Genomic DNA, 17867 nt, shown 5'->3' on the forward strand with positions numbered 1-17867 from the left:
AAAGTATATGGGGCCAAGGTGCTGGCTGGCCTCCAAAGTGGAGATATGGGCGATCCAAAGTTTGTACCCAAGTACGAACAAGTATGGAAAAAACAGGGTAAGGTACCAAGTACCATTAATAACTTCGGCTGTAGATGGCCGAGCGAGGCAAACGGCTCACCGTTGGAAAGGTCTTGGGGAGACCTATCTACCCTGAAAGTTTCATGAGGCTGAGTTGAAAGACCACGGAGATATTAGGTGATGATGGTCCAATTCGGGGACCAAGTCGCAGGAAATGGCGCTTGACCAAAATCACCCTTGGAAGGTGAATACCGGCTTACCGGTAAGAGATAGCGACTTGGCGTAGAATATTCATAAGTTGGGCGTGTAGAGACGCAACTTTTATTATATGGGGCCAACCCGGTCAGGGTGCTCCAAGTCGGTCGTTTGGTTGGTTTATGGTTTGGGCCGACCACGTGGTGTGCCAAGTTGAGGTACCTTTCATGAATTATAACTTGGTCAGTTTGCCACCGAGCGACAAGCTGCGGTGTGTTTTGGAATGGTCTTGAGTGGGACTATCAAGGAAAAATACCAATCGAAAATCAGCTTGTCCATGGCCGAAGCTATTAGTGAAACATATAGCAAAATGGGTTCAAAAACGAATGAAATGGGAATTGGACCAAGAATAACGGCAAGTTGGAGAAGAGATAGCAAGTTGGCGTAGAACAATTATATTTGGTGCATGGCATGACCAACAAAAAAGTATATGGGGCCAAGGTGCTAGCTGGCCTCCAAAGTGGAGATATGGGCGATCCAAAGTTTGTACCCAAGTACGAACAAGTATGGAAAAAACAGGGTAAGGTACCAAGTACCATTAATAACTTCGGCTGTAGATGGCCGAGCGAGGCAAACGGCTCACCGTTGGAAAGGTCTTGGGGAGACCTATCTACCCTGAAAGTTTTATGAGGCTGAGTTGAAAGACCACGGAGATATTAGGTGATGATGGTCCAATTCGGGGACCAAGTCGCAGGAAATGGCACTTGACCAAAATCACCCTTGGAAGGTGAATACCGGCTTACCGGTAAGAGATAGCGACTTGGCGTAGAATATTCATAAGTTGGGCGTGTAGAGACGCAACTTTCATTATATGGGGGCAACCCGGTCAGGGTGCTCCAAGTCGGTCGTTTGGTCGGTATATGGTTTGGGCCGACCACATGGTGTACCAAGTTGAGGTATCTTTCATGAATTATAACTCGGTCAGTTTGCCACCGAGCGACAAGTTGCGGTGTGTTTTGGAATGGTCTTGAGTGGGACTATCAAGCAAAAATACAAACAGAATATCAGCTTGTCCATGGCCGAAGCTATTAGTGAAACATATAGCAAAATGGGTCCGAAAACGAATGAAATGGGACTTGGACCAAGAATAACGGCAAGTTAGAGAAGAGATAGCAAGTTGGCGTAGAACAATTATATTTAGTGCATGGTATGACCAAGAAAAAAGTATATGGGGCAAAGGTGCTGGCTGGCCTCCAAAGTGGAGATATGGGCGATACAAAGTTTGTACCCAAGTATGGCAAAAACTGGTAGAGGTACCTTTCATGAATTACTGCTCAGGCTGTATGGCACTTAGCGGGACGCTTGGCTCTGGTATGGAATAGTCTTGAGTGGGACTATCAAGGAAAAATACGAACAAAAAATCACCATGTCCACGGACGAAGGTATTAGCGAAACTTAGAGCGAAATTGCGACCAAGTCGCTGGAAATGGCCCTTGGACCAAGTATACCGTCAAGGCGGTACGAGATAGCGAGTTGACGTGGAATATTTATAAGTTTGCCTACACGAGACGAAAGTTTAGTTATATGGGGCCAACCCGCTCAGGGTTGTCCAAGTCGGTCATATGGCTGATCGAAATTTTCGACCAAGTACTGAGAAAACAGGGTAAGGTACCGTGTACCTCGAATAACTTTGGCTGTAGATGTCCGAGCGAGGCGAACGGCATAGCGTTGGAAAGGTCTTGAGGTGTTCTAGGCACCCTGAAAGTATGAGAAGGCTACCTGGAAAACTCGTGGAGATATTAGAGAAACATAGGGCCCAAAAGATACCAAGTCGCAGGAAATGGGCCCTCCATGAACACCCTAAAATCCCAATTACGGCTAAGTTGCAGGCCAGCTAGCGAAGTGAAATGTTCTAGGCATAACTAGAACACGTTAAGGCGCAACTTTTTGAATCAGAACTTTTTTCGATATCTGGCCCCCAAAGGGGGGATATGGTCGATCCAAGGATTTTTCCAAGTTTCGGTACTTTTTACGGTATCACTCATAGCTCCGGCTGTAAGCAAGCAAATGACAATCTAAGACATGATTTGGAAAGGTATTGAGTAGTACTAACTTACGTTAGAACACAGCGAAGCGCTATCGGTTCATGGCAAGGCCGATATAAGCAGTCAAAGATGAAAAATGTTGACAAAATGAACAAAAATTACCTTGGTACGCGAATAGCGGCCAGGGATGAAGAGGTACGAAGGTGGTGTAGAACAATTATAATTAGGGCTTGGTACGCTCTAAAAGTTTGCCGAAGACCGCAAAGCGCTCAGACCCATAGAAAGGGGTCATTTGGGCCGAACAGTGCGTGCAAAGAGGTGAAAATGCAAAAATTGCACTTTGGGGGGCGATTTGCGGGGGGAAGGAGGGGTCGGAGGGCAAAATGTCTCTTGACCAAAAAGTCTTATCTCGTCGAGATCTACAACATTGCCGAAGACCGCAAAGCGCTAGCTCGCAATCGAAAAATCGAGAATTTGAAAATTTTCTAAGTCTTGGGCTCCCTAAGGAAAAGTTTCAAAAATCACGTTTGTCCCCAATTTTGAAGGGGAAGGAGTCGGTTCCGGGGCATGGTGTCTTCGGCAAAAAGTCTTATCTTTTTGCGTACTTTCGACTAGTTCAATAAAAATTTTTGACCCAAAATTTGTTCGGCGGACCCCTAGGTCGAAAAACCCGAAAAAAGTCGAAAAAAGTCGAAAATGTCGAAAAATGAGAAAACCTCATATTCGGACTCTACACGAGCCCCAGATATTGAAAAGTGAAATCCGCGGTCGATTTGGAACAAAAAATTTACCTAGGCAAAGTTGTATGGAGGTAGGGACCCCTGAGAAAAAAGTTTGGTCCCGAGGCTCCTTGGACCACCAAGTCCCTAGGTCGGACCAAAATCGGAAAAAATCCGACCAAAGTCGAAAGTGTCGAAAATTTTAAAAAACCCCTTTTGGGGTCCTATGGCCTCCCTAGATAATGAAAAGTGAGGTCCGCGGCCGATCCGGAAGAAAAACTTGACCTAGGCAAACTTGTATGACGGTGGGGACCCAAAAAAATTTCGATGAGTGTAGTTTAGACAGGCCGGAAAATGTATCGGTGGTCCGTATCAAGGGACGTCTTTTAGTTCCATGGGGTGGTGGTCGTCGAACAAAGTCGCCTAGGTCGACCACCAGAAAGACCAGTCGTGTTGTAATGGATGTTTTGACCACTTTACTAGGGAAACCTAGTAGGTCGAAGCAAATTTGGGGTTCGAGATGAGTTGGTGAAAGTTGGTCCAACCTAGGTGTGCTTGGTGGAGGTTGACCATGAAAGTAGAGCATGATGGGAATGACCATAACTTTGGTTCTAGATGTCGGATCGGTACACTTTCGGCAGTTTTGGAAAGGTGAAGGCCTGCTCTAGCTATGTTTCCTACCAAGCTGAGCGCCTACTAGTGACCCGGAGGAGGTATTAAGGGTCAAAGGCAAAAAGGGGTACCCTAAAGTGCGTGTGACCAAGAAAATGGGAAAAACGGTATCGCCTATAGCTCAGGCTGTATGGCTCGGATCGGAAAGCTTGGATATGCGTTGGAAAGGTCTTGACGAGCGCTAGCTATGTGTCCTACCAAGCGAAGCGCTAGGTGTTGAGCAAGTCGGTCATATTAGAGGGCAAAGGTGAAAAATGGTGGTTTAGAGGCGAAAATTCACCTTATGATCGAAAATAGCGGGCGAACGATAAGAGCTACGAACACGGCGTAGAACAATCATAAGTACGTTACCACAAGACCTAACTTTGGCCAATATAGAGCGAGAAGATCGGAGGTACCCATCAGGGTGATATGGCTGGTTCAAAGTTGGACCAAAACGAGACTTGAGAAATGGATTGAAACACGGTATCGCGAATAACTCAGGCTGTATGGAACGGATCGACAAGCTTAGATCAGTGTTGGAAAGGTCGAACCGAGCGCTAACTATAATCCCAAACAACCGAAGCGCTAAGTGTTGAGCAAAACTGAGTTATTAAGCGACAAAGTGGAAAAATAATACCAAAATGGCCAAAAATCACACAAGACCAAGAATACCGAGCAAGCGGTAAGAGATAGCGGGTTGACGTAGAATACTTATAAGTTTGCCTCTACGAGACCTAAAAGTCGTCCATAGAAAGCGAGAAGATCGGACCACTCTGGAAGGGTGATACGAGTGGTCAAAAATTAGCAAAAATGAAACATGGCTAAAATGGATTTGACTTGTGCACCATGTAGCTCCGGCTGTATGGCATGGATTGTAGAGCTAGGATATGTTTTGGAAAGGTAACACCCAGCGCTAGATACGACTAGAAGAAAGCAAAGCGCTAACTAGCATGATTTGGAAGTTATTAAGCGTCAAAGTCGAAAAATGTTACCAAAATTGAAACTCGAGTACATTGGGCCAAAAAGTACAAGTTGTGAAATTTGGACTTACGAGTAAAATACCGAGCAGGCGGTAAGAGATAGAGACTTGGTGTAGAACAATTATAAGTTGGGCATGTTATAACCTATATTTGGCCCGAACATAGTCTCGAGATCGGTGGTACCTAAAAGGGTGGTACAGGTGTTAGATGGTTTTCCCAGAGCATAAGCTCCACATGATATGGAAAACGGGAAACATCATAACTTCGGCTGTATGGCATGGAATGGAACGAACAAGGTATCGATGGAAAGAGAAAAGGTAGCGCTAACTATAATTCCTTCCAAGCAAAGCGCTAGCATGTGACCGTTTGGGTGTTATTGTGAGTCAAAGTCTGAAATTGTTACCACGAGAGGCGAAAATCCAACTAAGTCCATGAATACCGGGCTGGCGGTAAGAGATACGGCTTGGCCGTAGAACATTTATAAGTTGGCCAAGACAAGGCCTAAGTTTCGTCCATATACGACAAGAAGATCGAAGATACCTGAAGGTGAGATATGGGCGTCCCAAAGTGGGCCTTTGAAAAAGTGACAAACTTCCCTTATAACAGCATACACCAAATATCTCTGGCTCTATGGCACCGAATAAGAAGTTGAGCTCAGCGACAGAAAGGTGATAGTCAGCGCTAAATATCATACGAACAGAGTGAAGCGCTAAAGGGAAAGGATCTTGGTGATATAAGGTGACAAAGTCGAGAAAAGTTGCCTCAAAATCATGAAAAATGTGAAAAAATGGCTAAGTCCCGGGTGCCTTAAGGGCAGGTTAATCGAATGTACCGAGCTGGCGGTACGAGATAGAGACTTGGTGTAGAACAATTATATGTTTGGCATGGCAAGACCTACATTCGGCCAATACAAAGTGAGAAGATCAAAGATACCCGCAAGGGTGATATTGGTGTCCAAAGGAAAAAAGCACTAAGTCTTGGGAAACTTATATGATGAAAAAGGACCCTGATGGGTCATATGGGATGGATCGAAAAATCGGCTAAGTCCCAAAATGGGGATGTCAGAACTACACTCATGTGTTACCACATCAAGCAAGGCAAACTTATATGAAGCAAAGGACCCTGATGGGTCATATGGTATTGATCGAAAAATCGGCTAAGTCCCAAAATGGGGATGTCAGAACTACACTCAAATGTTACCACACCAAGCAAGGCAAACTTATATGAAGCAAAGGACCCTGATGGGTCATATGGTATGGATCGAAAAATCGGCTAAGTCCCAAAATGGGGATGTCAGAACTACACTCAAATGTTACCACACCAAGCAAGGCAAACTTATATGAAGCAAAGGACCCTGATGGGTCATATGGTATGGATCGAAAAATCGGCTAAGTCCCAAAATGGGGATGTCAGAACTACACTCAAATGTTACCACACCAAGCAAGGCAAACTTATATGAAGCAAAGGACCCTGATGGGTCATATGGTATTTTACGAAAAATCGGCTAAGTCCCAAAATGGGGATGTCAGAACTACACTCAAATGTTACCACACCAAGCAAGGCAAACTTATATGAAGGAAAGGACCCTGATGGGTCATATGGTATTTTACGAAAAATCGGCTAAGTCCCAAAATGGGGATGTCAGAACTACACTCAAATGTTACCACACCAAGCAAGGCAAACTTATATGAAGGAAAGGACCCTGATGGGTCATATGGTATTTTACGAAAAATCGGCTAAGTCCCAAAATGGGGATGTCAGAACTACACTCAAATGTTACCACACCAAGCAAGGCAAACTTATATGAAGGAAAGGACCCTGATGGGTCATATGGTATTTTACGAAAAATCGGCTAAGTCCCAAAATGGGGATGTCAGAACTACACTCAAATGTTACCACACCAAGCAAGGCAAACTTATATGAAGCAAAGGACCCTGATGGGTCATATGGTATTTTACGAAAAATCGGCTAAGTCCCAAAATGGGGATGTCAGAACTACACTCAAATGTTACCACACCAAGCAAGGCAAACTTATATGAAGCAAAGGACCCTGATGGGTCATATGGTATTTTACGAAAAATCGGCTAAGTCCCAAAATGGGGATGTCAGAACTACACTCAAATGTTACCACACCAAGCAAGGCAAACTTATATGAAGGAAAGGACCCTGATGGGTCATATGGTATTTTACGAAAAATCGGCTAAGTCCCAAAATGGGGATGTCAGAACTACACTCAAATGTTACCACACCAAGCAAGGCAAACTTATATGAAGGAAAGGACCCTGATGGGTCATATGGTATTTTACGAAAAATCGGCTAAGTCCCAAAATGGGGATGTCAGAACTACACTCAAATGTTACCACACCAAGCAAGGCAAACTTATATGAAGCAAAGGACCCTGATGGGTCATATGGTATTTTACGAAAAATCGGCTAAGTCCCAAAATGGGGATGTCAGAACTACACTCAAATGTTACCACACCAAGCAAGGCAAACTTATATGAAGGAAAGGACCCTGATGGGTCATATGGTATTTTACGAAAAATCGGCTAAGTCCCAAAATGGGGATGTCAGAACTACACTCAAATGTTACCACACCAAGCAAGGCAAACTTATATGAAGCAAAGGACCCTGATGGGTCATATGGTATTTTACGAAAAATCGGCTAAGTCCCAAAATGGGGATGTCAGAACTACACTCAAATGTTACCACACCAAGCAAGGCAAACTTATATGAAGCAAAGGACCCTGATGGGTCATATGGTATTTTACGAAAAATCGGCTAAGTCCCAAAATGGGGATGTCAGAACTACACTCAAATGTTACCACACCAAGCAAGGCAAACTTATATGAAGGAAAGGACCCTGATGGGTCATATGGTATTTTACGAAAAATCGGCTAAGTCCCAAAATGGGGATGTCAGAACTACACTCAAATGTTACCACACCAAGCAAGGCAAACTTATATGAAGGAAAGGACCCTGATGGGTCATATGGTATTTTACGAAAAATCGGCTAAGTCCCAAAATGGGGATGTCAGAACTACACTCAAATGTTACCACACCAAGCAAGGCAAACTTATATGAAGCAAAGGACCCTGATGGGTCATATGGTATTGATTGAAAAATCGGCTAAGTCCCAAAATGGGGATGTCAGAACTACACTCAAATGTTACCACACCAAGCAAGGCAAACTTATATGAAGCAAAGGACCCATATGGGTCATATGGTATTTTACGAAAAATCGGCTAAGTCCCAAAATGATGATGTCAGAACTACACTCAAATGTTACCATACCAAGCAAGGCAAACTTATATGAAGGAAAGGACCCATATGGGTCATATGGTATTTTACGAAAAATCGGCTAAGTCCCAAAATGTGGATGTCAGAACTACACTAAAAAGTTACCACACCAAGCAAGGCAAAGTACCTAGGTGAACCCTAGGAAGAAACACGGACCAAGTCAGATGGCCTAAGTCAATAGAACAAGTGACCTAGGCAAAGTTGTATGGCGCTGAGGACCCTGAAAAATCTGGTTAGTGTAGTTTAGACAGGGTAGGTTTTTGGGTCGGCCGAACCCCCTTATTTTGGGTTTTGGCCTCATCAAGAAGCTACACCTAGGCAAACTGCCTAGGGTGAAAGTGCGAAGACCAATCGAATAGTAAGACAAGTTTTGACCGATCGCCCTAGGCAAGCTTGTATGAAGAAAGTGACCCTAAGGGTCATATGGAAATACATGAAAAATCGGCTAAGTCCCAAAATTGGGATGTCAGAACTACACTAAAAAGTTACCACATCAAGCAAGGCAAACTACCTAGGTGAACCCTAGCAAGAAACACGGACCAAGTCAGATGGCCTAAGTCAAGAGTGCAAGTGACCTAGGCAAAGTTGTATGACGGTGAGGACCCTGAAAAATCTGGTTAGTGTAGTTTAGACAGGGGAGGTTTTTGGGTCGGCTGAACCTCCTTATTTTGGGTTTTGACCTCCTCAAGAAGCTACACCTAGGCAAACTGCCTAGGGTGAAAGTGCGAAGACCAATCGAATAGTAAGACAAGTTTTGACCGATCGCCCTAGGCAAGCTTGTATGAAGAAAGGGACCCTATGGGTCATATGGAAATACATGAAAAATCGGCTAAGTCCCAAAATTGGGATGTCTGAACTACACTAAAAAGTTACCACATCAAGCAAGGCAAAGTACCTAGGTGAACCCTAAGAAGAAACACGGACCAAGTCAGATGGCCTAAGTCAAGAGTACATGTGACCTAGGCAAAGTTGTATGGCGCTGAGGACCCTGAAAAATCGGGTTAGTGTAGTTCAGACAGGGGAGGTTTTTGGGTCGGCTGAACCTCCTTATTTTGGGTTTTGACCTCCTCAAGAAGCTACACCTAGGCAAACTGCCTAGGGTGAAAGTGCGAAGACCAATCGAATAGTAAGACAAGTTTTGACCGATCGCCCTAGGCAAGCTTGTATGAAGAAAGGGACCCATAGGGTCATATGGAAATTCATGAAAAATCGGCTAAGTCCCAAAATTGGGATGTCAGAACTACACTATAAAGTTACCACATCAAGCAAGGCAAAGTACCTAGGTGAACCCTAGGAAGAAACACGGACCAAGTCAGATGGCCTAAGTCAAGAGTATAAGTGACCTAGGCAAAGTTGTATGGCGCTGAGGACCCTGAAAAATCGGGTTAGTGTAGTTAAGACAGGGGAGGTTTCAGGGTCGGCTGGACCTCCTTATTTCGGGTTTTGGCCTCCTCAAGAAGACAGACCTAGGCGAATTGCCTAGGGTGAAACTGCGAAGACCAATCGAATAGTAAGACAAGTTTTGACCGATCGCCCTAGGCAAGCTTGTATGAAGAAAGGGACCCTTAGGGTCATATGGAAATTCATGAAAAATCGGCTAAGTCCCAAAATTGGGATGTCAGAACTACACTATAAAGTTACCACATCAAGCAAGGCAAAGTACCTAGGTGAACCCTAGGAAGAAACACGGACCAAGTCAGATGGCCTAAGTCAAGAGTATAAGTGACCTAGGCAAAGTTGTATGGCGCTGAGGACCCTGAAAAATCGGGTTAGTGTAGTTAAGACAGGGGAGGTTTCAGGGTCGGCCAGACCTCCTTATTTCGGGTTTTGGCCTCCTCAAGAAGACAGACCTAGGCGAATTGCCTAGGGTGAAACTGCGAAGACCAATCGAATAGTAAGACAAGTTTTGACCGATCGCCCTAGGCAAGCTTGTATGAAGAAAGGGACCCTTAGGGTCATATGGAAATTCATGAAAAATCGGCTAAGTCCCAAAATTGGGATGTCAGAACTACACTAAAAAGTTACCACATCAAGCAAGGCAAAGTACCTAGGTGAACCCTAGGAAGAAACACGGACCAAGTCAGATGGCCTAAGTCAAGAGTATAAGTGACCTAGGCAAAGTTGTATGGCGCTGAGGACCCTGAAAAATCGGGTTAGTGTAGTTAAGACAGGGGAGGTTTCAGGGTCGGCCAGACCTCCTTATTTCGGGTTTTGGCCTCCTCAAGAAGACAGACCTAGGCGAATTGCCTAGGGTGAAACTGCGAAGACCAATCGAATAGTAAGACAAGTTTTGACCGATCGCCCTAGGCAAGCTTGTATGAAGAAAGGGACCCTATGGGTCATATGGAAATTCATGAAAAATCGGCTAAGTCCCAAAATTGGGATGTCAGAACTACACTATAAAGTTACCACATTAGCAAGGCAGACTTGTATGAAGAACGGGACCCAGGTGAAAGTAGCAAATATCCCAAACCGAACATGAATATTATACACACAAGAGTACGAACATAAAGGAACACGGACCAAGCGTGCCGAGAGAATCGGTACTATAGAGCCCTCGTGGTTCTACACAAAGACTTTATGTTAGGGGTTCAAGCCCCATAGTACTCAAACGGTGACAGTAGCAAATATCCAAAAACGAACTGGAATTTACATTCTGTTGGTCATGCGGTCGTCCAAAGGGGTCTAGTATCCTGGGATGACAAGCATCACGGGCACAGTCTCGTATCAAAACAGTCGAAGAGGCCCGCGAAAGCTTGCTTTCCATGGCTATGCGATGCACAAATTGAGTTTCTCCGTAGTTATACACAGCGCACAGGTGAAAGTAGCAAATATCCCAAATCGAACATGAATTTTATACACACAAGAGTACAAACATAAAGGAACACGGACCAAGCGTACCGAGAGAATCGGTACTAGAGCCCTTGTGGTTCTACATTGAGAGCCCTCGTGGTTCTACATAGATACTTTATGTTAGGGGTTCCAACCCCATAGTACTAGAACGGTGGAAGTAGCAAATAAACCGAACGTGGAATTTACTTTCTGATGGTCATGCGGTCGTCCAAAGGGGTCTAGTATCCTGGGATGACAAGCATCACGGGCACAGCTCGTATCAAAACAGTCGAAGAGGCCCGCGAAAGCTTGCTTTCCATGGCTATGCGATGCACAAATTGAGTTTACTCACCGTAGTATAAAACGAACGAACCGAACCTATCCGAGTAGGGATAATGGGCGCAGTAACATACTTCTGTGACCCAGCGAGAGTTGAACGAGGTGACATGAACTGTCAGTGGCTTATATCAGATGGGATACATACATGAGATTGCTTTCAAATCTACACTCGAAAACCTAACCAAGTAAAAGCGAACGTGGGGAGGATTCGAAACTGGTAACGAAATCTTAAGCTGGAAAGAGTCATCACTATGGATACATATTATGCGAAACCAATCAAGTGCTCATTACTGATCCAAAACCGAAGAGCACTAGTGAACACCTTAATCTCACCCTAGTTCACATCCAAGTGATCGACCACGTGTGTGAAGCAAAGACCAATCGAATTCCTCAATGGACCGAACACTATGAACAAATGGCCAAAAACGTTATAACTATCCAAACATACTACTATCTAGCGAAAGTCATCACGATGGAACCATACCATGATCTTTAACCTATAGCGCTCACCATATTCCTACCCAGAGTGCAAGTGAACAGATTGCCCACCCTTACCCAGTTCACAACCACGTGATCGACTAACATACCGAGGTTACCACAAGTCAAAGTTATACGTTTACAAGCGCAAGACCAATCGAAAACCCCGAAAGCAATCTCGACCCAAAATGTATTATCCGTGAGTGTAGTCGAGTCTCGTACTCGTCATCTGTAATCGTCGGATAGAATATCCAGTACACGGTTGTCTTTCCAAATGAAATCTACATACAGAACTCGCTCTTGGCAAATGGGTGGCAATGGCGCAATCAGGAGCGAGTTCCCGTCCGGGTGCCAAGTGATTGGCAAATGTCTGGGGGAAAGCAACCATATATTGATTTGTCTGTTAGTGTACTGGGTGTTTGAGGTATGTAGTATCCACGCTTGGTTGGGTGTGTCAGAGGACCATGGATGCGTTCACAACCCCAATTGGGGTACATCGGGAATGATTTTGTGGAACCGATGTGCCCGGCACACACTAAGTTTTGTTGCAAGTTAATAGTGTGCCATGTCCGGGGGGGTTGTGATTAAACTCTGGTGAATTGCGTACTGTGGTGATTGGGGTATGAAAGCCCCGCAGTTGCAATGATCGGACGCGCCTAGCGTGTCCTTTAGTTGATGGTAGGGAAATGAAGGCCCTTGTCAGCTCACCTAAGTATTCATGGAAGTTTGGCATAAGGTCGCTGTGGTAGGGGTATGAAGGCCCCGTCAGCGCATGCACAATCGGGCGCACGTGCGCTTAGCGGAGTCGAATGCCGCTCAAGTGCCTGTCCGGTGCATCGGGTGTGTGTGATACGAGGGCAATGAGGTTCGCACGGGGGCTCGCCTCCCGTGTGCTACCGGACTTGACAACATATAGAACGTGGTGTTTGCTCCTCCGGGTGCAATGGGACAATGAACATTCGAACGCAAAGTCGGAATTCTGGTTGATCCTACCAGTAATATACGCTCGTCTCAAAGGTTAAGCCATGCATGTCTAAGTACAAACAGATTTAATGTGAAACCGCATAAGGCTCAGTATAACAGCTATAATTTACGAGATCATCAACCTAGTTACTTGGATAACTGTGGAAAATCTAGAGCTAATACATGCAACATGCCAGGACCCTCGCGGGAACTGGTGCACTTATTAGTCAAACCAATCGCGGGTTCTCCGTGTCATTGAGTTGAAGTCTGGATAATGATGCTGATCGTATGGTCTCGCACCGACGACAGATCTCGCAAATATCTGCCCTATCAACTATGGATGGTAGTATAGAGGACTACCATGGTTGCAACGGGTAACGGGGAATCAGGGTTCGATTCCGGAGAGGGAGCCTGAGAAATGGCTACCACATCCAAGGAAGGCAGCAGGCGCGTAAATTACCCAATCCCGGGACGGGGAGGTAGTGACGAGAAATAACAATATGAAACTCTTTAATGATGTTTCATAATTGGAATGAGTAGAGCATAAATCCTTCTACGAGGATCAAGTGGAGGGCAAGTCTGGTGCCAGCAGCCGCGGTAATTCCAGCTCCACTAGCGTATATTAAAATTGTTGCGGTTAAAACGTTCGAAGTTGATACTTGTCCAACACAGTCCGGCTCCGCCGACCCGGTCAACCCGTGGTCGGCGGGCCAAGTCGGAATCTGGTTGCGACTCAATGGTGTGGTAGGGCACCAAGTCTGTGTCATGGTGTGCCCTTCAACGGGTGCAAGTGTAACATAGAGCTCGACCGCTCACGTTTACCTTGAACAAATTAGAGTGCTTAAAGCAGGGTGCCCAAACGCCCTAGAATAATCTTGCATGGAATAATGGAATACGACCTTGGTCTAATCTTTCATTGGTTTGTACTCAGACCGGAGGTAATGATTAACAGAAGTAGTTGGGGACACTAGTATTACGGCGCGAGAGGTGAAATTCGTAGACCGTCGTAAGACTAACTAAAGCGAAGGCATTTGTCAAGGATGCTTTCTTTAATCAAGAACGAAAGTTAGAGGATCGAAGGCGATTAGATACCGCCCTAGTTCTAACCGTAAACGATGCCAACTAGCAATTGGGAGACGCTACAACCAGGTGCTCTCAGTAGCTTCCGGGAAACCAAAGTCAGGTTCCGGGGGAAGTATGGTTGCAAAGTTGAAACTTAAAGGAATTGACGGAAGGGCACCACAATGAAATGGAGCTTGCGGTTCAATTTGACTCAACACGGGAAAACTTACCAGGTCCGAACTTATGGAGGTGAGACAGATTAATAGCTCTTTCTCAAATTTAAGGGTAGTGGTGCATGGCCGTTCTTAGTTCGTGGATTGATTTGTCTGGTTAATTCCGATAACGAACGTGACTCACATATGCTAACTAGAACGCAGTCAGCGTTAATGCGTCGATGCCGATTGGAACGGGTTAGGACCTTTCGGTGGAGTATGACCTGACACCTTCGCTGTTCGTGTGCGCAAGTGCACTTACGGTACGCTGCTTAGCAGGACAATTTGTGTTTAGCAAAATGAGATCGAGCGATAACAGGTCCGTGATGCCCTTAGATGTTCTGGGCTACACGCGTGCTACAATGTGGGTAGCAGCGTGTCTCCTATTCCGAGAGGAACGGGAAATCACTCAAATACTCACTTAGTAGGGATTATGGATTGCAATGGTCCATATGAACTCGGAACTTCTAGTAAGTGCTGGTCATCAGCCAGCGTTGAATACGTCCCTGCCCTTTGTACACACCGCCCGTCGCTACTACCGATGGATTATTTAGTGAGGTCTTTGGAGATGATCGTTCGCTGGATCCTCGTGAACCGCGTCTGCTTTATCGAAGTTGACCGAACTTGATGATTTAGAGGAAGTAAAAGTCGTAACAAGGTTTCCGTAGGTGAACCTGCGGAAGGATCATTAGTGGCCAAGTGATCCTTCCAGAAGTCCGAACCTGCGGGTTGAGACTTCGGCACAAGTTGCCATATGATAATTGACGAAACACTATAGAAGTCCGAACCTGCGGGTTGAGACTTCGGCACAAGTTGCCATATGATTATTGACGAAACACTATAGAAGTCCGAACCTGCGGGTTGAGACTTAGGCACACGTTGCCTTATACATGACTTCGAACAAATACACAAGTCCGAACCTGCGGGTTGAGACTTAGGCACAAGTTGCCTTATACATGACTTCGAACAAATACACAAGTCCGAACCTGCGGGTTGAGACTTAGGCACAAGTTGCCATATGAAAGTTGACGAAACACTAACAAGTCCGAACCTGCGAGTTGAGACTTAGGCACACGTTGCCTTATACATGACTTCGAACAAATACACAAGTCCGAACTTGCGGGTTGAGACTTAGGCACAAGTTGCCTTATACATACATTGGCCAAATAAACAGAAGTCCGAACCTGCGGGTTGAGACTTAGGCACAAGTTGCCATATTATATTCGATCAAACACTAAGTAGTCCGAACCTGCGGGTTGAGACTCAAGACCGTAACAAGATGTCACTATACAAGTCCGAACCTAAGGGTTGAGACTTAATGCGATCTAGATACCAAGTTGATATCCAATACCTGTTGAGCAAAACCAAAGATTCCCTGTTCTCGAATGATTACACTATATAACAGGGAATCATGAAGAAATCAAGCAAGCGTGAAACAAAGTCATCACTTGGGCATGCTCGATAGCCAACCACATGACCTTAACCTAAGAGAGCATGCAAACCACATGATACCTATAAACGATTAACCCGCCCTAGTTCAATCGTTCACCAAGTGATGACTTCAGTATGGCTAAGAGAAAAACTTTTGAATGGGAAAAACTCTAAGTCCGAACCTCCGGGTTGAGACTTCCGCGTCGGAGGTGGGCGCACCTCCTATCCGAAAGATGGTGAATCAGGGGTGTTCGATCAGCAATGGTCGGATGCCCCGTCGTAGTCCAACTATGACAATCCAAGTCAAGACCTCCGGGTTGAGACTTCCGCGTCCGGAGGTACGCGTACCGCCTACCCGAAAGATGGTGAATCAGGGGTGTTCGATCAGCAATGGTCGGATGCCCCGTCGTAGTCCAACTATGACAATCAAAGTCAAGACCTCCGGGTTGAGACTTCCGCGTCCGGAGGTACGCGTACCGCCTACCCGAAAGATGGTGTGCTTCTGGGGTATTCGATGAGTCGGATACCCCGTCGTAGTCCAACTATGACAATACAAAGTCAAGACCTCCGGGTTGAGACTTCCGCGTCCGGAGGTACGCGTACCGCCTACCCGAAAGATGGTGTGCTTCTGGGGTATTCGATGAGTCGGATACCCCGTCGTAGTCCAACTATGACAATACAAAGTCAAGACCTCCGGGTTGAGACTTCCGCGTCCGGAGGTACGCGTACCGCCTACCCGAAAGATGGTGTGCTTCTGGGGTATTCGATGAGTCGGATACCCCGTCGTAGTCCAACTATGACAATCAAAGTCAAGACCTCCGGGTTGAGACTTCCGCGTCCGGAGGTACGCGTACCGCCTACCCGAAAGATGGTGAATCAGGGGTGTTCGATCAGCAATGGTCGGATGCCCCGTCGTAGTCCAACTATGACAATCAAAGTCAAGACCTCCGGGTTGAGACTTTCTGCGAGTACAAGCATAAAGGAACACGGACCAAGCCGTACCGAGAGAATCGGTACTAGAGCCCTCGTGGTTCTACATTGAGAGAGCCCTCGTGGTTCTCAATAGGGGCTTTATGCAAGTCGTACTCAATACTGTGGTGTGAAGTATAAAGTATAGAGTCCTCCACTGGTCCACGCTGCTCCGGCGGTCCTGGGTAAGATAGTTCATTCTAGCTTGCCCTATGTGGAAGAGGACTCAATACCCTACCTGTTGAGCTTGAAACAAAGTCATCACTTGGGCATGCTCATATTGCCATACAATATTCCATTATCTACTAATGAGCATGCAGCTATATGATTATAACCTGTAAACGATTACCCCGCCGTAGTTCAGCGCTTCAACCAAGTGATGACTTCAGTATGGCTAGTGTGTGAAGTATAAAGTATAGTCCTCCCCTGGTCCACACTGTTTCGGCGGTCCTGGGTAAGATAGTTAGTTCTAGCTTGCCCTATGTGGAAGAGGACACCATACTTAATACTGTGGTGTAATGAACAAAGTATAGTCCTCCACTGGTCCACGCTGCTTTGCAGTCCTGGGTAAGATAGTTAGTTCTAGCTTGCCCTATGTGGAAGAGGGCATACAAGACAAAGTATAGTTCTCCCCTGGTCCACGCTGCTCCGGCGGTCCTGGGTAAGATAGTTAATTCTAGCTTGCCCTATGTGGAAGAGAGCATACATGAACCAAGAACGAAGGTTATGATCGAGGAATGATTCGACAACTAACCGATGGTATGAAATGTGAAGAATTCAAGCAAGCACACAATCAAGTCATCACTTGGGCATGCTCGATAGCCAACCTCATGACATTAACCTAGTAGAGCATGCGAAAACCAATATATATGTAAACGATGCCCCTCCCTAGTTCAGCGCTTCAACCAAGTGATGACTTCAGAATGGCTAAATCAAATCGGTTCAAAACATACCATCGGTACCCTATTGAAACACACAAGTCGATATCAAACCTCATGATTGTGTAGTCCTCCACTGGTCCACGCCGCTTCGGCGGTCCTGGGTAAGATAGTTCATTCTAGCTTGCCCTATGTGGAAGAGGGCACATTACTCAATACTGTGGTGTTATGAACAAAGTATAGTCCTCCACTGGTCCACGCTGCTCCGGCGGTCCTGGGTAAGATAGTTCATTCTAGCTTGCCCTATGTGGAAGAGGGCATACAAGACAAAGTATAGTTCTCCCCTGGTCCACGCTGCTCCGGCGGTCCTGGGTAAGATAGTTAATTCTAGCTTGCCCTATGTGGAAGAGAGCATACATGAAACAAGAACGAAGGTTATGATCGAGGAATGATTCGACAACTAACCGATGGTATGAAATGTGAAGAATTCAAGCAAGCACACAATCAAGTCATCACTTGGGCATGCTCGATAGCCAACCCTATGACATTAACCTAGTAGAGCATGCGAAAACCAATATATACAAGTAATGTAAACGATGCCTCCCTAGTTCAGCGCTTCAACCAAGTGATGACTTCAGAATGGCTAAATCAAATCGGTTCAAAACATACCATCGGTACCCTATTGAAACACACAAGTCGATATCAAACCTCATGATTGTGTAGTCCTCCACTGGTCCACGCCGCTTCGGCCG

This window comes from Anopheles coustani (genome assembly GCF_943734705.1).
Source record: "Anopheles coustani chromosome X unlocalized genomic scaffold, idAnoCousDA_361_x.2 X_unloc_4, whole genome shotgun sequence".
NCBI lineage: Eukaryota > Metazoa > Arthropoda > Insecta > Diptera > Culicidae > Anopheles > Anopheles coustani.